Source organism: Rhinopithecus roxellana, chromosome 14, assembly GCF_007565055.1.
Source record: "Rhinopithecus roxellana isolate Shanxi Qingling chromosome 14, ASM756505v1, whole genome shotgun sequence".
Lineage (NCBI taxonomy): Eukaryota > Metazoa > Chordata > Mammalia > Primates > Cercopithecidae > Rhinopithecus > Rhinopithecus roxellana.
Window position 1 is genome coordinate 58,925,844 of NC_044562.1, and position 24,460 is coordinate 58,950,303.

At 49.7% G+C, this 24,460-nt stretch overlaps 1 long non-coding RNA gene across 1 annotated transcript in view; it reads right to left on the bottom strand.

Moving 5' to 3' along the window:
- LOC104660450 overlaps positions 1–24,460 on the bottom strand; it is a 34,648-nt gene that overhangs the window by 9,876 nt on the left and 312 nt on the right. The window contains exon 2 of the long non-coding RNA XR_747710.2: positions 7,824–7,944. This is a non-coding gene — a long non-coding RNA (uncharacterized LOC104660450). The remainder of the gene's footprint in view (positions 1–7,823; positions 7,945–24,460) is intronic.

Consider the following 24,460-nt stretch of genomic DNA (forward strand, 5'->3'; position numbering starts at 1 on the left):
ATTGGGCATTTCAGTCCTGACATTTGCATCCAGACAGTCTGCAAAGGGTAAAGGTAGAAAATGCTGTAAACCCAATCAACTGCTGCTTGATATTCCAAGTAGGGTGAGTAACCTTTTCAAATAGTAGAGGAACTTGTGAGTGATAAGATGAACTTTGATCTTCGGAATCACAGATTCTTGGTAATGCATCTCTTTACCTTTGACCTGCCTTCTTATAAATACCTTGAGGTGCTGGGTTTTGATAATAAAGAAACATCTTGTAGAGCTTACAAACAAGATCCCATATGTCACTGTGATGCTTTCTGGCTACAACCACGGCAGCCTTCATGACACCCTGTCCTCCTGCCTGGCCACACTGGCCTTTCCAATTGCAGAAACACTCTTGGGGGCTGGAGTGGGTGCAATCCTGCATCCTGACCAGAGCTTTCCAAGAAGGGGTCTTATTCCAGCCTGCCGGTGTGCATGGAGCAGACCTGACTCAGTCACCCTGACTTCATTTCTAATTGCTTTTTCTAACGACATGGTGCTGTGGCTGAGATGGACAGCCTCACCATGGTGACACACATCAGCTCATCTACATCTGCCTCTGCCATTCCAGTGGCCTGTGGAACTTTGGTTGCTGGGTCTCCAGGGACATGAGGCACAGTAACCACTGTTCAAACAGGACAGTCCTCAGCATAAATAGGACACTAGAAATGATAAAGATATGCAATGTTTGAAATATATATTTATTGACCAGCAAATTGATTACATTACATTACTGAATCCATAAAATAGCTCTATGAATAAATAAATTTCAAAAACAAAATTCCTGTTAAAAATAACGTATTTTTGTGTTCACCAAAGCAAGATAATCTTTATGTTGGATACCTGAACACTGAAAAAATAGCCAAGCAGATTATTATTGATATATATTCATATACTATACTTGAATCTGCTGCTTAGTCATTTCTCTTCTCATGAAATTCATAGTTTATCTCTCATCTTTTTAATTTCTTCATAAAATTACAATCTTCTTTAAATTTCTGCTTTATCATTAATAAATTTAAAAGTATAGACACTTTCAATGGACTCTTCTCTGCTGCTGCATTCTAATGTATGTTAGAAACAACATTCTCTCTAACCATGCTGAGGTATCAAGTAAGTACAGCATAATTTCTGCTAAATGGAGGATAATCTTAATTCTATTTCTCATATATAAGTGTGTAAATATTTCAGGCCAAATGTTTCCATAGATACTATCTTTATGCCTCCATTCAGAGTACATTTTTTTGGCAAAGATAAGATAAAACTTGTCAAATAAATTGTGTCTATTTATGGTTCTTTTGAATCTCTCCCCATATTTAGATCATGCAAAACTGTAAGACTTCTCAATTTAATTCCATTCTGGTATAGAGTATAAATTTATCCAATTAAAAATAGGTGCTCCCTTGAAAGATTTTTCCCACAAATTGAGATATACTAAAGCAAAGCCATACAATTTCAAAATTAAACCTGATACATGGCTAGAGCTTCCACCAAGTTAATGTGTTCGATTTCTTCTTTGATTTTATTCCATTTACATTTAACGTAATTACCAATAAAGTCTATTTGCTTTCCATTTGTCCCACCTGTTTTGCTGTCTTCCTTTTTTTTAATTAATAAAGTGCTTTTTTAGTTATTGAATTGTGTTGAACATTTAAATACACATTTTGTACTTTTAGATGTTGCCTAGAGATTGCAATAAGCATCATTGATTTATTAGACGCACCTGGAAGTACCGCTTTTATCACACTCAGAGTAACACAAGTGTGGTGGCCGTGGTGCTCTCAGGGTGCTCAGAGAACCCACTGTCAGGAAAGTAGCTGGTGGATAAGTTCTAGCTGTGCACCTGCAGACACACCATAGTGTCACGCCAAGCCTTCGGCACCCCCCACCCCCCAGGCTGTTCCCAGTCAATGATGGAGCATGGTAGGAGTGCAATACTAGCTCGTTCCTGACAACAGGGTTCCTATGACAGATAATCTTTGCCTGGGGCTCCCTTGCAGCCTGACTGAGACTACAGTCTGAGGCTCTTCCTGCCCAGTCCTTCCTTCTCTCCTCTCTTCTTTCACAGGTGTCAGACCAGCATGACGGTCTGAAGGTTCTACGTACCCACCCACCTTCCCCTCCGCTCTGTCTTTCACAAATGTATCCCCAATACATCTCTACAAGTCTCACTTTTTAAAAAAACATCTGCTTCTTGGTACCAGATCTGACAAAAGAAGAATCTTGCAGGAATATAATTCCATTCATTCCCCTCTGTCCTTTTGCTACTATGTGTTGTATTAGCACATTTTCATACTGCTATGAAGAAATATCCGAGACTGGATAATTTATAAAGAAAAAGAGGTTTAATGAACTCACAGTTCCACATGATTGGGGAGGCCTTACAATCATGGTGGAAGGTGAAGGATGAACAATGGTATGTCTTACATGGTGGCAGGCTAGAGTGCATGTGCAGGGGAACTGCCCTTTATAAAACCATCAGATCTCATGAGACTTACTCATTATCAGGAGAACAGCATGGGAAAGCCCACCCCCATGATTCAATTACCTCCCACCGCGTCCCTCCCATGACATGTGGGGATTATGAGAGCCACAATTCAAGATGAGATTTGGGTAGGGACACAGCCAAATCATATCATGCATTTTACAAACTTGGCAAACATAGTTGCTGTTGTTGCTTTGCACAATTAACATCTCTCATATTTGTACACATATTTTCTCTTTCTCCAGCTCTGTGTTCCTTTTGCAATTCCAATTTCCAGTTAGAATTGCTTTCCTGCAATCTGAAGAATTTTCTTTACTGTTTCTTGACATGTGGTTTGATGGCAATTCATTCTTTTTGCCTTTGTTTGTCTGAAAGTGTTGTTATTTTTACCTTCATTTTTGATTTTTTTTTTCTGAATATAGATTTCTAGGTTGGCAGGATCCCCCTTCCACCCTTTTATTTTAAAATATCATTGCAGTATTATCTGACTTCCACTAGACCATCTTCTATTATTCCACATCTTTCATGTTCTGTTTGGCTCTTTACTTTTTTTCTTTTATTTCTCTGTTTTATCTTGGATATTTTCTATTAACTTATCTTCAAGTCTACCAACTCTGTTCTCAGCAGTGTCCAGGCTATTTTTAAATCCATTGAATGGCTTTCCGATTTTGGATATTGTGTTTTTTCTGTTCTAAAATGTCTTTTTGACTTCTTTTATAGATTTTAATCCCTGTTGAAATTCTCTATCTTCCATTTTGTATATCTCTCCCTGGCACTTAACATATTAATCATAGTTATTTTTAAAAGCTTATCTGCTAACTCTGATATCTGAATCACCAGTGAGTCTGATTTTCTTGTCTGTGGGTAAAAAATTATAGAGGAAGGCATTCTTTTCCTCTGAAGAGTTTAACATTTCCAGTTTACTCTCCCATATTTCAATAATTATATCCCTTCCAGTTTCTTCTCAGTATCTTAAATTGGTTAATTAGAAAAATAATTTTTTTAGCTTTTATGATTGTTATTGGCAGAAGAATCAGAGAAATGGAAGCTAACTTATCATGATTGAAGCTAAAGTCTTTTTCTTTCTTTTAGATAGTTAAGTTTCAATGCCTTCCTATTTATGGCTTTGTTTTCAATAATTGTACTTGCTTGAGTCTTCAAAAGCTTAAGTTCTTTGACACTCCAATTAGTTAACACTTCCAGCAAAGATTTCAAAATGTTTTTTATAATATATCATTGATAGCATTGCAGGACATTTAGGTTGATTTACAGAACTCACACATTCCTAAAATTAAATTTATGATAGGTAATAAGAGGAGAGATGTATTTCCATGATATGTATATTTATACAATGTCAGTGTAACCATGAAACATTTATAGTTCAATCATTCCGTGTGTGTGTATGTGTGTGTGTGTGTCTATCTATGTGTCAATTTGAGTGGGTCACAGGGTGTCCGGGTTAAACATTGTTTCTGGGTGTGTCTGAGGGTGTGTCCAGATGGGATTGTCATTTGAACTGGTGAATTCAGTAAAGTAGAATTCCCTCCCCAATGTGGGTGGGCATTATCCAATCTGTCGAAAGCCTGAATAGAACAAAAGGTGGAGGAAGGAGAAATTTGCCCCTATCTTCCTGCCTCATTGCTTGATCTGGGAAAACTCATTTAATCTTCTCCTGTCCCTGGAGAGGTTAACATCACTACCCTAGTTCTCAGGACTTCTTTCTCAGAATAAATTACATCAACAACTTTCCTGTGTCTGCAGCTTGCAGACACAGATTGTAACGCTTCTCAGCCTCCATAATCACTTGAGCCAATTCCATAATAAATCTCTCTCTCTACACACACACACACACACACACACACACACACACACACACACATCTATCTATATCGCTATCTACCATTGCTTCTGTTTCTTTGGGGAGCCTTAAACAAATGCATACATACATACATACATACATCACACATATATGGACATTCCTCAGTATCCACAGGTGATTGGTTCTATCTATCCCCTCTGTCTCTGGTAGATACCAAAATTCAAGGGTACTCAAGTCCTTTATAGTCAAACCTCCATATCTGCAGTTTCCACATTCAAAGATATGAAGATATGGAGGACTGACTCTCTCTCTGTCTCTCTCTCTACACACACACACACACACACACACACACACACAAATTTACACATGCATAAAATGATATATATAAATATCCATAATTTAAAAACTTGATGGCTGTGACTTCTATTTCAGTTGGTAGACTATCATAGCTTGTTTGACAAAATTGTGGATTCTATTTGCATCACAACCAACTCCTGGTTTCCATCCTGCTGTGGTTTGAATGTGTTCCCCAAAGTTCATGTGCTAGGTTACATCGCAAGGCACTGCCCTCAGGAATGAATTAATGCTGTTATTGAAAGGATGAGTCTGACCCTCTCCCCTCCTCTCTCTCTCTCTCATGTGCTCTTTTGCTCTTCAATTTCCACTAAGGGATGATGTAGCAAGAAGGCCCTCACCAGATGCTGGTCCCTTGGATCTCCCAGCTTCTAGAACCGTAAGAAATAAATCCCTGTTCTCTAAAAATTATCCAGTCCACATGTCCTGTAAAGCAGCACAAAACAGACTAAGACATATCCTGAGGCTTCTTAGTTTAGCAAGAACACTTCCATAGTGCTGTACTCCACCAAACTTTGTATTTGTATTATCACTGCAAAACAACTAACTTTATCTCAATGTTGAATTGTTTGACTGAACTGCATCTACAATAATAACAGATGTTTCAGTTCCAAGACGATAAATTTCTCAAGGCCCTATTTTGATTCTATGAACTAAATTTTGAAAATTGGAATCCTTTATTGGAATTAACATAGTGGGTTTGCTGTTCACAGCATCTCGTGGTGCTCATCAAGTAATTGAAGAGCTGGCCTCTTGGAAGGTCTGTGAAGCCCTTCTTCTGTTACTGGAACCCACACGTGAGCAGCTAGGGCCTCATTCTTCATGTGTGCACACGGAAGTTTAGAATTTGAAGTGAGCAAAATTAATTTAGAACAAGAATGAATTGATCTAAATAAAAAGTCATGCTTCATAGAATATATGTAAATGTGCCTTCTGTATCTGCATGTGTTACATTATGATTTTTGGTCACAGTTTTTTATGAATAACAACTAACTTTTTAAAGTAGATGCTGATATAGTTTCAGCAAATTTGTGTCTTCTGCTTTTTATAAGTTCAGGATTATCACCATGGCCCCACATTGAATGGTACATGTCAATAAACATTTCATGCAGCTTACACACATTCATCATCACTGAGAAATAAATGCAGTAGAATTTTGTGTTAAAAACAGCAACATTTTTAATTTTGTACTTTTTAAAGCTTATGGTGCACAAAGGATTCACTGCAAAGTCAAAAAGTTTTGTCAAATGATAAATTAATTACCTGTATTCAACAATGGCAAAGCCCACAAAGTGGAAGTCTCTGTTCCATGACGTTCTACAGTGGGGCCCACTTGGCTTGCACTTCCCTGCAAATGTGTATTTGTTTCTAGAGCTGCCCTGACAGCTTATCACAAACTGGAGCATGTAAAACAACAGAAATTATGTCTCTCACAGTTCATGAGGCCAGAAGTCTGAGACTGAGGCGTCAGTAGGGCTGGATTCTTCTGGAGGCTGTGAGGGTGCCTTCCTTTCTCCCCCGTCTATGGCTCCTACCATGGCAGCAGCCCTTGGTGTTCCTTGGCTTGTAGATAGACCCATCTAACTTCTGCCTTTCTCTTTATATGTATTTCTTTCCTGTGTGTGTTTCCTCCTTGTCTCTATATGCAAGTATCCATGCTATTGGATTTCGGGCCCACCCTACTCCAGGATGACCTTATCTTAACTTGGTAACATCTTTAGAGAACCTGTTTCCAAATAAGGTCACATTCACAGGTACTAGGGATACAGACTTGAACTTATTTTGCTGGGGGGACACAATTCAACCCACATATACTTTCCCTATTGTTTCCTGTTTCCCCTGCATAGCAGCATCCTGCCATTGGGCATCTCACAGACCACAGGGCTTTGGGTCATGGCCCAACTGTCTGGCTCAGCCTGTGCTCAGCAGGGCAGCAGCATCCACACTGGAGGACTGAGGTCCTTCCTGCTCACACCTGAGCACTGCACCTCCTTTAGATGTTACAGCCGGTGCTATCCTTGAAGGGGACATGTTAGTAACCATTGTCTGAAAGGTGTGGAATGGAGAGGCAGGTGTTTGAGGTATTCTTCCAGATCGGACCACCTGTTCTGTGCACGTGTGCCTCCCGCTTTTCTGACCCCAGTGCACCCACCTCCACATGACCAGCCCCTTTGCTTTTCTCCGTGGGATGCCCAGCAACAGCCTCTGCCAGCCTGACCCAGGACGGGCATCCAGAAAGTGCAAGGAGGGACATTTTGGAGGCTTAGGAAAAGCAACCGCAATGGCCTGAATGTTTGTGTACCCCAAATTCATATGTTCAAGCCTAATCCCCAGTGTGATTCTGTTAGGATGTGGGGCCTTGGGAAGGTGATAAAGTCATGGGGGTGGATCCATCCTGAATGGGATCAGTGTCCTTATAAAAGAAGCCACAGAGAGCTCCCTTGCCCCTTGACCATGTGAGGACACAGTGAAAAAGCATCATTTAAGAGCCAAGAAGCAGCCCTCACCAGACATACAACCTGTTGGCAGTTTGATCTTGGACTTCCCAGCCTCCAGAACCATGAGAAGTAAATGTTTGTTGTTAATAACACCCGGTTTTTGGTATTTTGTCATTTCAGCCCAAAGAACTAAGATGGCCACAGGCAGCTCCAACAGAACCAAGAGATAAAGAGGGGATTTGGACACAGGCAGATCTCGGCAGGGGTCCGAGTCCTGCCGTGTCACAGCCACAGGGACCCTGCCAGGCCTTGGTGTGTCCACTCTAAGACAGCACCCAGCCCTGCCCCACTTCACCTGGGCACTGGAAGAATTCATGTGTGTGAAACTCTCAGCACAGTTCTGGCCGCTTCACAAAGGTCTTCTCTCTGCTCTATCTCCAGCACGTAGAACTGTCTGTTTCCAGCATGTAGCAGACACTCAGAGCTATGTGTTGAATTAACACATTGTCCTAATCGCTGTGATTATTTCTGATAGCATTCTCGGGTGAGTGGCTATCACCCCTGTGCCTGCCTTGTGATCCTACCCCGGTCATCGCCTCTGACCCGACCCTGTCAGGCACACACACCTGGAGAGATGCCCACCTGGCTTTTCACAAGGGACCCCCTACCTTGGGCCCCCACTCAGCCTCATGGCACCCACCCCACATGCTGGTCGAGCTGCAGTCATGTGTCCTGGGCCTCTGCTTGTCTAGAAGGAGACCTGGAAGCATCCCGTAGGCATGTGTGGGTGTTCTGTCACAGCTGGGCCCCAGCTCCTGCTCCTGTGGGGAGAGAAAAGGCAAAGGTGAGCATGCTCACTATTCCGGTGATCCCCCTTCCCCATCACCAGTGTGACCTCAGGACCCGCCACCTTTCAGGAGTCTTTGCAGGCATTGGCATCTCCTCTTTACCACTGGTTCCCTGCTATGGGGGAAGCTGTAGGCCTAGGTGTCAGTTCCAGAGAGCCGCTCTGCTGGGCTACTTGGCATTTGGACTGTCTGTCAAGGGGGAAAGCCTGAGCCCTCCAGAAAGCTGAACCTGAAAGTCAGGCTTCAATGCTAACTTTGAGGGAGGAGGGCAGGCCTGGGATGCAGGGAGGGAGGGAGCCACACTCAGGCAGGTGATGGAGCTGGAACCCGGTGAGTACAAGGGTTGCTCAGCCTCCTGGGAGAGACTGTCCCCTGAGAAGTGCCACAGAGCAGAGAGGAGGTGTCTGTCCATGGGCACCCATGTTCTGCTGGCCAAACCCCCTGCCTGTGGCACACAGGGCCGCACGTGGTCCAGGGCATCTGTTGTTCTGGCATCGACAGGGGTGGGGTGTGGGGGACCCTGTGGTGGAGCTGATCTGGGGGCTACAGAGGCAGTGTCTGAGGGGCTGTGTGAGGGGCACAAGGGGTTAGCTACTGCCTTCAGACCACCAAGAAGAAAGAGGTCAGAGAGAAGGGCCCCGGAGGCAAGGCCGCGAGCAGAACTGGCCAGTGCAAGGCTGATGAGCTTTTTCTCTTGTCTGTACTTAGCCTGAAGACTGCGAGAACTCAGAAAAGGGTTCCAAGAAAGGGTGGGTGCAGCACACAGGCTGCTTGGTGTGAGGTCTGGGGGTGTTGCTGCGATCACACACAGGAGTCAGCTTCAGCCATTCCAGGAGAGCAGGCCTGGGGCAGTGGTGCTGCCTGCTGGGGGTCTTCACCCCAAGATCCCAGCTAACATGGATGCTGTGTGTGGCCAGGACAGGGCCTGGTGGCCCCAGGAGGGATGGGGGGCTGGGTAGACCTGGTTGGAACCCACCTTTGCTACCTCCCACTGCACAGCCCCAGACAGATGGCACAGATTCAGCCCAACACCCTGTGCTGTGTATGAGTCCGTTGGGATTGGGGACACAGGCCCTGGGGCACACAGAGCCACCCCCTCCTGCCTCCATCCACTGTGAGGGTTCCACCTGTCCTGTCACCTCAGTGCCTGCCATAAAGACCGGGCTTGACAACTTGCCCCCGGGACATTGAGACCCCACCACCTCGACCCTCTAGCACCATGCCAAGGGGATCGGAGGGCTGGGGTTGGAGCACAGGGATGTGAGGACACGAGGTGGTCCCTCCCGTTTCCCTCCCAAGATGGATGCTGATGGCGGCCAGTGTGGGAGCCCGGCCAGTGCCTCCTGGCTCACTCCACTGTGCGCTTTCCAGCCTATCACAAATGCCATCGAAGAAGCAATTTTCTTCCTCCTTTACCGTGAGAAGGGAGGTCAGACCCAGCCTCGACATGGGAAATGTGTTCCATGCCGACTGACTTCAAGTCTCAGCACAGGCCTGCATCCAACTGTGGAACCGATTACTTGGCAGCCTGAGGGCGATTTCCAGCCCAGGTGCGGCCCTTTCACAGCGCTATTCCCAGGCCCTGAGGGGATGCTGGCAGGAGGCTGGGGAGGTGCCTGGGTTTCACCTCCACTCCTGGGCCCAGGCAGGGTCCAGGCCTCTGTTTCAGGTCACAACCCAGGCAGCAGGCATGACCCATCATGGTCTGCTTTGTGCCGAGTGCTGCACCAAACCCCAGGATCACTGAATCCCGCTGTCAGTCCCATGAGGATGGAGCAGCCCCTCAGACCTGCCTGTTCCTGCACCGGGAATCTGAGGCCTGGGAGGGGTGCGGCTTGCCCCAGATCACCTGGTTTGGAGCAGAAGTGGGGCTGCTTGTCCAGTCTAGTCAGCAGGAGCTTGGGCTCTGGGGTCAGGGGGCTTGAGTTCAAATCCAGGTCTTCCCTCCATGGCACCGGGACCTCAGGGGCAACTCCTTCTCTCCTCTGGTCCTGGGCTCCTCTCCTGGGAGTGGCGTGGTCATAGCTTCCCTCCCAGGGCAGCTTGAGCCCTGTTGATGGTGGCTCTCTGGGGCCAGTCCCACTTCTAAGCTCTCCTTCCAGCGCAGCACCCCTAAAGGCTCACGAAGCCCATCGAGCTCATGTTCATGGCCCAGGCAGCCTCCTCTTTCCCAGGCTGCCAGCAGATCTAGGGCATCTGTTAGCTGCCTTCAAGGTTGTGAACTTAATTCGTGTAAACCCATTCACAGAAGTGCATGGAAACCACCTATAGAAGCACCCGGACTGCTCTGAGCTCACCCTGGCCCAGCTCAGTGGTATGACAGGAGTTACTCCCTGATTCATGTGTTCAGTAAGTATTTGCTCAGAGCTGGACCCCCAGAAAGAAAGGCCTCCAAGCACATCATTCTCTCACCTGCCGTCCTCATCCTCAACTTAAACTTAGGAAACTGAGGCCCAGAGATGCCTCGGCATTTCCCAGGCTCCACGCTGTCAGGACCCTAGCTTGGATTCGAATTTCAGTCCTAGCAGTGCTTGAAGAGCACCCACCCACTGGGGTGGCACAGATCCCGGAGGGAGGGTCTCAGCTCCCAAGAGGACCGGGGTGGGCAGGGATGGGGGGGCATACCCACCTTCTTACGCCCAGTGCATGCTTCCTGTTTGCTCCCACCTCTCCTGAGTGCAGGCAGAAGTTCCTCTGGCCTTAGCGAGAACCAAAAACACTCCCTAGGACTTCTGGATGCACAGCTGAGGCCAGGAGGAAGTTGACGAAGACAGCTGGGCTAGGGGCACCAGGCTTCTCTCCTTGCCTCGCATGGCATCAACACAGCAGAAGGGAATCAATGCGGAGCCCCCGGCAAGCAGGTGCAGACTCAGGCATGGCAGCGTGGACTGGGGAGGGAGCTGAGCCCGGCTCCTCATAGACTTGTCTCCATCCCCAACCTGCCCTTGCCCAGGGACACAGAACTCCCACCAGTCAGACTTCGATCTCTCCCAGCCAGACAAGAAGGGGGCAGCAGCTCCGTAAAGAAACTAAATGGGCCGTTGAGGATGCTGTGCCTGCAGATTGATATTTATGGAATGAACAAGGAGACCCCCAGCAGCCTGTCTGATGATTGTTGTCCCCGAGCAAAGGTGTCGCCGAGGTCCTCTTTCTGGCATTCACCAACTGACATTCACTCCGTGCCCCAACTGACATTTCTTTTGCCTCATTCTTCAAAATACCCAGTGATCTCGGGTTGTCCATGCCTGTGTTTCAGAAAATCCACTACAGAAAGGAAAGAGAGGCAGAAAAATACGTAGCTGACCTGCAGGAAATGAACACAACCCATGATCAGGAAGAAAACCCTAAAGAAGCCAGAATTCCCATCCTCTGTGGAATAGGAGGGTGGAGCCTTCCCGGACCCAGAACGGGGTGCTGTGTGAGGACGCAGCTGAGAGCAAGAACAGCCCCTGGAAAGATGCACTTGCCAAGACTGAAACAGCAACAGCCAGCTGCGGTAGAAGTCTTGGTGGAGAAAGTGGATGAAATCTCCCAGAAAGTCAGATGGAAAGACAATGAAGTGGAAACTGTGGGGACAGAGGAGAGAACTGAATTCTCTCGAGAAGAAATGAGTCCCCACGTCACTCAGCAAGGAAGGCTTGAGCCGGACTCTGGGCTGCAGTCCACTGCCCACTGGTGGTCCTGACCCTGAGGGATCCCTCCCTGGGTGGGCGCCTGGTCCCACTGGCCTCGGGTGGTGACTGTGATTCATTGTCTCTCCTTTGTGCCCTGGGGTGTCTCGTCTTCCCTGCTAGAACCAAGGACTGACAGGATATTGTCTCTTATGTAAGTGAATCTCACAGCAATTTCATTGGTTCCAGACTGAAGGTGTGAACATGGAATAACAGGAAGGTCATAATAGGCTGGGGCAGCGGCAGGCGCGGGGTCTCTGGGCTGTCTGCCGGCTCCTGGGGAAGTCAGCAGGCACCCCTGCCACCTCTGCTACTGTGGCCAGTTCATGTCGCTGAGCATTCCAGCTCAGGGAAGGCTGGACTGAAGGGAAATGGGTCCAGGGCGCCCCTAAAACCGTGGCACTATAACCCAGCTGCTACCAGGGGCCTCACCTTGGCTGCCGGCGCTGATTTTTTGTCTCATCTTTTAGGATTTTACTAGGACATTTAAATCAAGCTGCGTGCAAACGTGTCAACCACAATGCAATAAAGAAAAATGCCCTCCCATGATGAAAGAGCCGTAACCTGTTATAAACATGAAGGCCGATGCTGTGGTGGCGTTTAAAACTGGGGAAGGGCTGAGCTGCAGTAAAATGTATCGGCAGTCGCTTCCCCATTGTCACAGCCCCCGTGCATTTCTGAAAATTAACAAGGTTAATGTTCGAGATCTAGAAAGCTGCCGTTTCCCACATACCAGCGCTTTCTCATAATCTTTTTGTGTAGGAATCAAAGGGTAATGGGAACCACGTGCTGTTTATGAAGCAGCAACAGGTTCTCCGCGCCGTCCCCATGATGGCAGCTCAAGGAAACGCACACTCTCCTTCTGGGAATTCGACTTTCTGGCTTTATTCACACGGTGTCTATTTCAAGATAGGCTTTGTGGTTTTGAGTGAAGAAATGAGACGGATGAGTCTGTCCTGCACACTTTTAGCATGCTGTCACAGAAGCTGGTGTGGCTTTGCACCTACCCACTTTCCAGGGAGCCTCTGTGTTATGTCCTTCCCGCTACCTCCAAAGGGCAACACCGCTTCAGAGTCATGTGGCTGACGGGTCCAACCACTCTTCCCAAGGCAGCTTTTCCCTTTTGCTCTTATAGGAAACCCAGTCTCTTTTCTTGGGTTGGGAGCCTCCGAAGAGGGGTCCTCTCTTTTCAGGGCGGCTGGGTGGCAGCATTCAGGTGCTTCTTAGGAGCATGGGAGGTGGAAGGAACAGGGGATGCCTCCCTTCATGAACAGCTGAGAAAACTGAAATAGTCGGGAGATTAGCTTTGGACCCAGAACGCAGGTCTCGCCCTCTGTTCCTAGTTCTGTCACCTTTCCCTTCTTTTCTCGCCCACATCAGAGTTCACGCTGGCTTCCAACTTTCCCTGTTCTGTGCATGGCACACCCAAAACCCAAAACTCACTGTCTTGGCCCTGGTGTTCCAAGGGTCCCAGGCACACCCCCTGCCCTCTGGGAGGTTTCCTCCTCCCCCTTTCCTCCGCTTCTATGTTGGGTCAGTCTCTGGCACCTCACACCCAGCCTCCTCTTCTCTCCCTGCTTCCAGTTCCATGGTGACCCATCTATCCCAACCTTGGCTCCCCACTATGGCAGAACTAATCTTCCAAAGCCACCACCTTCATTGTGCCAACACTTCTGCAGCAGCCTAGAATCCCTCCCGAGGACCCCAAGTCACTAGTGAAGTGGACAGTACTCTCCCCAAAATCATGTCTTCCTAGCACCTCAGAATGTGACCTTATTTGGAAACAGGGTCTTTGCAGATGTAATTAGTTAAGGATCTTGAGATCGAGTCCTCCTGGATTTAGGGTGGGCCCTGAATCTAGTAACCAGTGTCCTCAGAAGGACAGGAGGGACACAGACCCAGATGTGACTGGGAGCAGAGAGCAGGGCGATGTGTTCACAATCCAGGGAATGCCACAGCCACCAGGAGCCGGAGAGAGAGGCATGGCACAGGTCCCCCAGAGCTTCTGGAGGAACTAACCTTGGAGATACCTTCATTTCTGACTAGTGTCCCCCAGAACTGTAAAGAAATCCATTTCTATTGTTTTAAAGGCCCCCTGGTGTGTGGTACTTTTCTATACTGGCCCCAGGAAACTAACACTGATTACTTAGGCTGGACAAGAAAGCCAAGGTCTGCATCGACTAGCCAACCTTCAACACCACCGGGCCATTCGTGTGCAAGCCTTAGGCACAGAGTCTTAGCCCTGTCCCCCTCGGCACCATCCCACCTGTGACAGCATCCTGCCTCAGCCCGGGGGTCACAGCCCAGTTCTGCCGCAGGAGCCTTCAGACGCCTGCGGCAAACAAGCCTACCCTTGGAGCTGCAGGCATCATCATTCCTTTGAGGACTCCAAATCCTGCTTTCAGCCTGGCCCTTCCTCCAGGCAAGGCCCTCATTTTAAATTTCTGCAAGGACTGCCCCCTTGGAGACTCTGTGACAGTCATGCCCTCCTTCCATGCCAGCGCCTCTTCCTGTCCCAGGGGTCCTGGAAGAGGCATTAACGCAAACACAGTCTACCAGACTCCCGAGTCAGGGCTGTGTGGAGCATCCATTGGGAGATGTGTCCTTGACTTTACCCTAAAAGCGTGGACGGCTCCTCTCAGCCATTCATGCTTAGGGTGAGGAAACACCTGTTACAAAGGGAAGCTCTCATGCCTGCTAGAAGCCGTTGTCCCTACAGCCCTGGGAGGCAAGTTGAGACCCCAGCCTCCTTCTTCTCTATGTTTAATAGTTTTTCATCTTTTCTGACTGCCTGTGATAGCTCCGGCTAATGTCTTGATAGAAAAGATGACTAAGGGCCCTAAAGGACCTTACCAGTAGGGCAGGGATCATCTTGTCTGATGAGCCTGTAGCTGAGGCTGGAGCTGGGAGCTACCTTAATGCAGAGGCCACATCTTTGGTCAATATCTGAGCTTAAAGGTAGGAGTCTTGGCAGGGGTGGAGCCCACGCTGCAGCCTGGCAGGGCTGGGCCGTCAATGACCTCCCAGCTCAGTGGACACTTCCTGTTAAGTTAAGCAAATCAGCCTTGAGTGAGAGGAAAACTAACTAATGGGAAGCATAAAGAACCGTGACTGTGTCATGATGACAGCTATGGCTGGTGTGGGAGCTCCTTATCTCTACAAATGAAATATGCTGTCAGGAAGCCCCTGCCTAGCAGATACTACTGGCCCCAAATAGCTGTAAACACATTACAGGTTTAACTCATTTCATCTTTCCAATGACTGTTATACAGGGAGGAAATACTCTGATCCTCGTTTTACAGACAAGAAAACTGAGGCACAGAGGGCTAAAGCAATTTGCCTGCAGCCGTGGCAGAGCTGGGGTTGGATGCAGCCAGTCCAACCCTGAAGTCCACACACTTCACCACTGGGCTCGGCACTGGGACTCCACACAGGGTTGGGGCAGTTGGGGATGTACCTGCAGGACAGAGGCAGCCCTGCTGTACCAGATAGTGGGATGCAAACCGCTGTGACAGATAAACCCAGAAACCTCAACAGCTCAATACAATGATATGGGATTCTTGCTCCCATGAAGTTCAGTCAGCGGTGGTCGAGCTCCAGGCACGGATGGAGACTCTGCCTTCTTGAACCCCTGGCTTCTGAGGTCTCACTGAGTGTGGATATCCAGCCAGTGATGGAAGGAGAAGAGAAGGAGGGAGGACAGGAGGAGGGAGGATGGAGAAGTGATGCTTTGGTGGAGAGAGGAGGTGATTATGGGCCAGGCTTGGTAAGGTGGTCATGAACTCTGCTTATACTCCAATGGCTAGAATGAGTCACATGACCACTCCAATCCTCAGACAGGGCTGGGAAATGTGGCTTGAGGGGCTTGGTGACTGACTAGGAGGGGTTCTGGTGTGCAGGTTTTCAGCTCCATGCACCTGAGGCTGGCGGTGCTCTCTCCTTAGCTGCCAGTTGTCTCCTGTCCCCTCCCTGTATTGTCAGTCTGGGACAGGGCAATAGCATGGAACTGTGCAGAGGACATTTTGGGGGGAAAAGACCCACTCCTGGGTCTATGCAATGGGACCGTGGGGTCACTGTTTCCTGTAGTGGGGAGGGGGATACTCAGAGCCACCTCTCCAAGCTTTCTTTTGGTGGGCTGTGGGATACTTGTCTCCCTTTGATTCCCTGCCCCTTACTTTCCCTATGAGATAGGGTAAGATGTCATGACCCGGTTGAGATGTGGTATGAGCCAGGGTGCTAGGTTGGCACAAGCCCTTTCACCAGTATGCCCTGTAGCTGGGCAAATGAAGCCAGAACCCAGCAAATGAAATGTACCTTTGCTGTTGTCACTGTGTACTCCTGGGGACTTGGAAAGGAGGAGTGGTGACCAGAAATAACAATAATGGTTATGGTAAACAAACTTGATTGAGGGTTTCATTGCCAGACAGTGTTCTAAAAACCTGACATGTGCCAATTTATCCTCCTAACAATGATATGATAAATATTAATATTGTCTCCATTTTACTAGTAAATAAACTTGAGACACAGATTTTTTCATACAACTAGTAAACTTCATGGAGGAGCTTTAAACTCAGATGGTCCAACTGCAGGGCCCACACTCTGACTGTGATTTCCTTGACATTATTCAACAGGAAAAATGTTGCTCTCTCACTCCTACCAATTACACTAACAAAGTAGTATTTTTTTGGTTTACCCTGCACCTGTGAAATGACATTCTCTTGACTACTTCTAGAAGCCCCAGGTGTCCTTGTTTCTGGAGGCAGCCTGTGAATCCCCAGCAGTCAGGGATAGTTTGATCCCTCTGTCCCTCCTGACCATCTGGAGAAGACAATCTGGAGATCTGTGCAGGTTCATGGGGTTCTGGAAAGTGTATAGGGGAATAAGCCACAGAGTAAGAGAGGAGGGGACAGTCAGCATGAAGCTCCCCCAGGGGACCAGGGTGCAGGATGCAGCAGGAAGCCTAGGGGTCTTTGTTGTATAATTTCTACAGAGTCACAAACGGGCAGATTGCCTGCTGGATGTAAATTTTAGACACATTTTGACTGGCTGAGCATTATTTTTTAGAGTTCAGATTGATTTAATACATTTAATAATCTAGAAATCCTGGTTTCTCTTGATGAACCAGAAGAGCTGGCCACATTGGTCTCAGTGTTCCCCAGGACAATAAGCTGGGTTCACATGGTTCTTTGGGTGGGGGCTGTGTACTGCCAGTCCCTGCTGACTGGGCCACATCCAGTTGTTGATGCCAATTGGCCAAGCCCATCTCTGCAGACATTATGATCTGGGCCCTTTGGTATGGGGGGAGCCAGGTTCTGAAAACTCTTTGGGGAGGAGGTGGTTCTCAAATTTCTAATATAGATTAATGCAGTTGAATGTTTGTGATCAATATCTCAAAGATTTAATCAATAACATGAAGTCATATGTAGTTATGTGGGTCCTACTTTACAGCCAGAAAACATCAGCTGTTTTTAGAAACTGTGAAAACTTATACCTTAAGAATATATTTTTATGAAAAAGGTAGTTCCAGGAGTTGATGTCCCATTTTACACCTGCAGTTAACTAAGTCCTGCAGGCTCACGACCACTTCTCAGGGGACGTTGATGAAAACAGTATGGTTAATTGGTGTCAACAACTGGATGTGGCCCAGTTGGCAGGGACTGGCAGTACACAGCCCCCACCCAAAGAGCTGTGTGAACCCAGCTTATTATCCTGGGGAACACTGAGTCCAATGTGGCCAGATCTTCTGGTTTATCAAGAGAAACCAGGATTTCTAGATTATTAAATGTGTACAATCAATATAAACTCTAAAAAATAATGCTCAGCCAGGCAAAATATGTCTAAAATTTAGATCCAGCAGGGAATCTGGATCTATTTTTCTGGACCCACCCTTCAAATGTGTGCTCTAGGAGAGGGTCATGGTGGTGTCCACACTTATAAAGTGGACAGAGTTCAGAACGGCATTTGCCTTACCAAAGCGTTTTTGAGGTGACATAAGGTCCACGGCTGTTTTCTCTAAACTGGATCCCTTCATTGTGTTTCAGGTCTATTTATAGCCCCGGGAAATGCTGATGAGGTCAGCGCTCACAGGTGGGGCTGGAGATTGAAAAAGCACTTCTCCACCTGCGAGGGAATGTGAGCCTCCCAACACCTGTCATGTGAGAGAGAATAGCTTCCATCTGAGACTCCTCGATGGGCGTGGGGGCGGGGGTGGTGAGCTCTGAGCTCTGGCCTCTGTCTGAAGGCAGCTGCAAATGGGTTTTTGTCATCCTACCTCTGCTGCTGTGACCCCAAGGAACCAAGTGATATGACCTAGGAAGCCCAGGTGGCAGGGACCCCAGGCACCCTGCTCTTAGTGCCCCAGAGGCCGATGGCTCAGCTCCCCTCCTGGAGGGGGCAGTTCTGCTCCAGGCTATCTTTAGGCGGGACCTGAATTGAGTGAGACCACCAAGGCCATCTCGAACTAGATTATAACATCTGCTGCCTCACTGCAAATGCCGGGGCCAGGGTGTCAGGGGAAGATGCTGACTCCAGGTTTTGTGTCTGAGATGGCCGGAGCAAGTGACTGCAAAAGGCCATTTTCCATGCTCACCCTCCACCACCGACTGGGTCTCTTGGAATGATGTGGACAGTGCTGCTGTGACCAGTGATCAAATGCATCTTCTGACGGGTCTGGCGATGACCCGGCATGCTGTCTGTCCAAACCCAGATGGTGGCAGGTGTCAACTGAGACCCTGCACTCTGCCCCTGCCTCTGTGCCTCACTCCGGAGGGCAGCTCCGAGGGGCTATGCAAGGGCCCCCACCCGGGCAAGACCTCTACAGAGCCCAGTTCCAGCTGGCAGGGGTGTTCATGGCACAGCGTCCCCTGCCCGCGGCAGACAGTGATGTCTCCTGGCACCACGGCCACTGCGCCTGTGGTTTCTGATTCCTTGCCTGTCCCGTCGCTGGTGTTGCGGATGATTTATTTGCTGCTTGGCAGAACTCAGTAGCCCTTAGGAAATGGATGTCAGCTTATCGTGTTTGGGGGAGGGATGGGTATGTACTTTCTGCTACATAAACTGGAGCCTTCCTAGCTCTACGTCCGTCTGCCCACAGGCTGTGTTGGGAGCCTCAGCCTGGCCCTCACCCACTCACCTTCTTCATGGTCTTTGCCTGGAGACAGTGGCTACAGCCTTCCCAAGTCCCAAGTTCATGAAAACAGCTCATAGTAAGAGATACTTGCTTTAAACATGAACCCAGATTCATTGGCTGAACCAGATTCAACCAACAGGCTGAACCTCAGAGCCGGGGCACACACGGGACCTGGATCGAGGATGTGCGAGGGACTGACTTTGCCGAGCCACCGTCCAGCCCAGGATGGGAGACAGTCGTCTCCTGGTTCCACCCAAGATGCTGCATGGTGCCAGACCCGACCGTGACCCTCACCACACAGGGCCCAGGCTGCCACCAGGATGGAAAGTGACTCAGGAAGGCAGGTCACCCCCTGCTAACAAGACCCAGTCACTGCTTTGGGAGAGGCGGGCAGTGGCCCTGGGAGGAGAGGGTGGGGGTTTGAGTGTGGACTAAGGACATCAGTGGGAAGGGGCGGGAGGTGTGTGGGCCCAGGCTCCATGCCTGGAACATGAGACTCGGCCTCATCAGATTGTGCTTACAAAACAGACTGAAGAAAAAGTGACCAGGGGTTGCAGGAGCAGGACTGCAGAGCTCTGAACCCCAAGCATGGAGCCCTTCTGAGCATGGGTGTCAGCACTCACGGGTCGAATGCCCGTAATGCTTGCCTGGTACCTGATTAGGTTTGGATATTCACCTCTCATCCACAGAAAGTGCCGCTGGGAGAGACAGAGCATACGCCAGCAGTGCCTGGGGCTGAGGGTGAAACTGGGGGCTGACAGCAAGCAGGCTCGAGAGGATTTTGGGGTGATGAAAAGGTTGTAAAACTGGAGTGTGGCAATGGCTTCACAAATCTGTAAGTTTACCGAAAAACATGCAATTGTACGCTTGCTCACGGTGGGTGAATTTTATGACATGTAAATTATACCTTAATAAAGCTTTAAAAAGCACACTGCTGGGCATTCAGAATTTGGAGAGCAAATGGTCAGCCATGGGATTCTGCCTCTGCTCCCTCTTCCCTGCCTCAGTTTCCCAGTCCATGACATGGGAGAGGGATTTCTAGAGAACCTTGTGCTCTGCAACTCTGGGCCTTGTTAGCTCCAAAGCCTCTCCCAGACAGTCACTCCCAGGAGCAGCGAAGGCCACATAGTGCCTGAGGTTGGCCCAGGAGAGGGGTCTCCTGCTCCTGGGAGGAGCACCAGGCAGGGACCACTCCTGTGGTTGCTCTGGAACTATCGTCTAGCCCCCCGAGATGTAGATGATGGCAGGTTGAGGGTGCCCTAAGCCAGGTGGTGCCCAGGTCCATTAAAGACACAGCATTGGTCTCTCAGTGCACCTTCTCCACCACCCAAAAGCTGTGCTTGTGGCCATGGTGCAACCTCATAGCCCGGGTCCATCAGGCCTGGAGCAGTGTTCAAGCTTCACACCCCAATCCAGGTGTGGTTTCTGGAATGCATCTGCCACAATAAACCCCTGGGGTTCAAATAACTGCTAGAAACATGGCTCTGTGTCAGGGCTTGCCGTTCCAGCATCAGTACTGGGTGCTCACTGTTATGGGAACGGCAAGGCAGGTGGGAAGCCCTAGGCCTATACAGCTGCTAACTGAGCTCCCTTGCAGACACAGAGGCCCCGAGGGTGAAACCGTGAAACTGAGCACAGCAGCCCGTGGGTAGGAGACGCTGAGCCCAAGCCTCCGTGCCACACCTCCCTGAGGAGATACAGGAAAGCAGCCAGGTGTGGGGCCTGCCCAGGGTCTCCCCAGAGGCCTGTGGATCTTCAGGCTTCATCCAGATCAGGTGGGGTCCCTAAGCCAACCTCCCCCAGCCCTGTAGGCACAGGCACCTTCGCACAGAGGAGCAGAGGGAGGGAGTCAAGTTGGACAGGCTGAACTCCCTCATGGGCTGGTTGGCATTGACGCCCTGGGCCGGGTCTGCAGTCAGTCCAGGGGCTCCTTAGGGAGACTGGCGGTGCTGGGAGACGGAGACACCACGCCTGCCACGTCACCTCGGCACGCAAGTGTGCTGGGGACAGATTTGCATCCCTCTATTGTGCGTGTGTCATGTGAATATTCAGTCACCAAATGTGTGGGGCTAAAATTAATGGATTCTGATTCATCTGGAAAACTCCCTTCCCCACTGACAATGTCTTTGATCTTTTTTTTTTTTTTTTTTTTTTGGTTTATCTTTGCCAATGGCCAGCATGAAGTTAAACCAATATGAAAATATGGACATGCCCTCCTTGAGCCCCTGAGGAAAGACTGCTCCCAACGTGGCCCCCACCACGCCCCTGAGGGCACGCCATCTCACGGGAGGCCCTCGAACTTCCCTGAGTCCTGACCCAGGTGAGTGGGCACCAGAGTCTTCCACTGCACACAACATTTCTCCTGAGTCCAGATTCCTGTTTTCTCTGGAGACTGCCAAAAAAATGTCACCTACAGTATCTGCCTTTCTTTTCTTACGATTGAACTGGCTGTCCCCAGCAGATGAGTCTGTGGGAGCAGCTGGGAAACTGACGGAAACCCAGGGAAGAGGGGAAAGCACGGTGGCTGGCCACCTGGAGGCCAGGAGTTGGCCACTGCAGGGCACCCCTGCCCTTGTGGGTAGGAGCCTCCTCCCTGGAACCCTGTAGCCTTCAGCAAGACTCAGAACACACACGTTTTCCCTCTTAGATTCACAGCATGTGCTTCTGTGCTAAGGTGGCCACAGCACACATGGAGGTGAGGACTCAAGCATGGCCAACAGCCAGACTATACTCTCCACCTCCCATCACTATGACCGCCAGTTTCTCCAACAAAAGGTTCTGCGTGGTGCTGGCGAGGTCCTCAGGGCACCGTGCTGCGTGAGTGTGCATGGGCGACTCTGATACAGCCCTGCCCTCAAACAGCTCCGGGATGTGTGGAGAGAAACATCTGTACACCAGCAACATGTTTTGGCGGCATGGTGGTCACAGACCTGCCAGCCACCAGCCTCTGCTCCATATGGGATGCAGCTGTCCCTGGGATGGTCACCTACAGAGGCCAGCAGTTGGCAGGCCATCTTCATCTGAGAGGCAGGGAGCAGGACAGAGGGAAAGGCTGCTTTGAAATCCTGTCCCTTCACCCAAACCAAGGACACCTGGGGATAAACCAAAGCTCCCTAGGAGTGGACGCTTCGACGTGTCTCCCCAGGTACCTCCCTGTGCACCCCCCATTCGAACCTGCTTCCCACGGGGATGCCTGCAAGGACACACTCTGAAAACTCATCCCAGGAGATGAGCGGCCACGTGAACGGACCCTGCACACGAGGGGAGGCTGCATGTCCACGGAGATCGACTGCCCTGGGCTGCTGGGCAAGAGAGTGTGAAGGCTCCGAGTCGGCATGCAGAAGGCACTCAATAAGTGCTAGAGGAACTTGAATCTGCCATGTGGGGGTGACAGGGTGTTCCGAGCATCTGCTGCTGTGTAACACGTGACTCCTGAACTCGGTTGAAATAACAACCATCAGTCCCTGAGCTCACCAGTCTGCAGTTTGGGGGTGAAGGGGGCTGAGAGATGGAGACAGAAAGAGAGAGAGAGGGGAAGCTGTTCACATTGCTCTGGGAAGACATGTCCGGGCAGTCCTCCCGTCATGGCAGTGATGGTGGGGTGTGCTGCTCAGCTGCTTCCCATTAGAGAGAAGAACCTTTTCTAGAGGCCTCCCTCCCTTTGACCAGGTCAAGAGCTAAGGCTGAATGTTGCCTGGCATGCTGTGAAGTCCCACGGGCCTGTGGCCCTGCCTGACTCTTGGGGAGCCTGCGGAAGTGAGGAGGGGTGGGCAAGAGGACGCCAGGAGGAGAAAGATCAGTTCGGGGGAATTAGCACCAGGTCAGAGGGCAGGAAGAACAGCCGTCCCCACTCCCCACTTAGGGTGGCCAGGCCTAGAGCCTGCAAAGGGGTCAACCCTTGAAATTCAGAAGTCCCAAGCCAGGCTGCCGGCTCTGAACCTCACATAGGAATTCTCCTGAGCCACCCCACATCCCTGAGCCTCGGTTTCCTCATCTAGGAAAGGCTGAATCACTGCACTTTCTTCCCAGCCTGGGCGAGTGGCATGTGATGCTCGCGGCCCCGCTGCATGGCGAGGAGACCCCTTTTCTGACAGTGAGATCACCTTAGTTCCCACACAGCAGTGTATTTTGTCCCTCATGTTTGCACAGCCTAATATTTTGTCTGTTATCACCTACCCTTGAAAGGCCGGTGAACCTCCAGCCTCTTCCGCGTGCACCTGCAGCTGCAGCCTGAGTTGATGGCAGGGCCTGCTTTGCCCCCAGGCAGCAGTGGAAAGGGCCAGGGGTCCTTCATTTCCACACCTGGGTACTCCCTAACCCTACAGGATGGATCTTTTTCAGCAGCTGGGGCATCTGAGAAGGAAGTACAGTGCATAGGAGGAAGAAGAGTGGCCGGTGAAGCATTTCAACTTCATATGCTAAAGGCCTTTCTGCAGCTGTCTCTGGATAAGAGGGCCCCATGTTCTCCGGTGGACGTGTGTGTATGAGGAGGTCCCCACTGGACTCCACCAGTGGTCCCTGGAGTCACAAAGAGCAGGTGGCTGTACCTGCAGACTTTACCTTTGGGGTCACTTCTGTGGGCTCTGACCTCGGCACACCTAGGATGATCTTGCTGGGGACCTGGGAAGAATGCCAGGGAGCTGCAGAGTTCCTTTCTTGACTTGTGAGGTGGACAACAGGCCCTCTGTGCTCAGGATCCAAGGGGCTTATCTCACTGGGCCCGGATGGACAGGTCACAAAGGGTCTCCAGAGGAAGCTGTCACCCTTCACAGGCGCTGCCATGAAGGGCAAGTGACACTGTGTGCAAAAACATTGTGCAAAGCAAAGCAGACTGCACAAATCCAGAAAATGTGGAGAGCAGGGGGCTGCCCAGGAATTCGGTATCATTTGTAAGTAAGACAAGAACTGCAGGTTCCAGGAGGTGGCGGGGGTGCTTGGCAGGCACCAGGCTGTGATTCTCTGACGGGTCTGATGGTGCCTGAGGCCATCCTCTGGGGAAGGGCCACCTGCTCCGTGTTAGGGAGAGAAAGCCCTGCCCGTGCCCTGAAAGCTGATGTTATGCCTAAAAGAAACGCACACAAGCAGAAGTGTCCTCAGCCAGATTCTCCCTCGCTACAAACATGTCTTTTGGCCAAAGAGAAATTCTGGTTGCTCTAAAGGCAAAATCTGCAGAGCCCGTCTTATCTCTGGCATTGCCACTGCCTTCTCATCCTGCCACGTGGCCCTTCCGGTTGCCCCACCCTCTCTCCACCTCAGACCTCTTTTTCCAGGAGCCCCTCAGCCAGCGGGATTGCACTCCCAGTTTCACCGCTAGGCATTCCTAATGGAATTCTGCTTCTTTTTCATTTCTTTCCAGGCCTCCTTTTATCCATGAATCTTAAAATTTCCAAATGATTTAGCTAGTCCTTGGAACGGAATCACTTGTATAGAAGAACATAACAGCTCAGGGAAGAAAGACAAGTAGCCAAAGCCACAAACAAGGCTAAGGGCTGAACCGTGACTGGAATTCAGGTTTCCAGGCCAGACCCTTCTTTGCAGCTTGGAGGAGAAGGATAACACATTAGCAGAAAGAAGACGCATGAAGCAAGCTGGAGATGCTGCAGTTAGCAGAGGGAGTGAGCTGAGGAGGCACTTCTTCCACTCAGGGAAACAGCCAGGAGCTGCCAAGTGACACACTCTGACCAAGGAG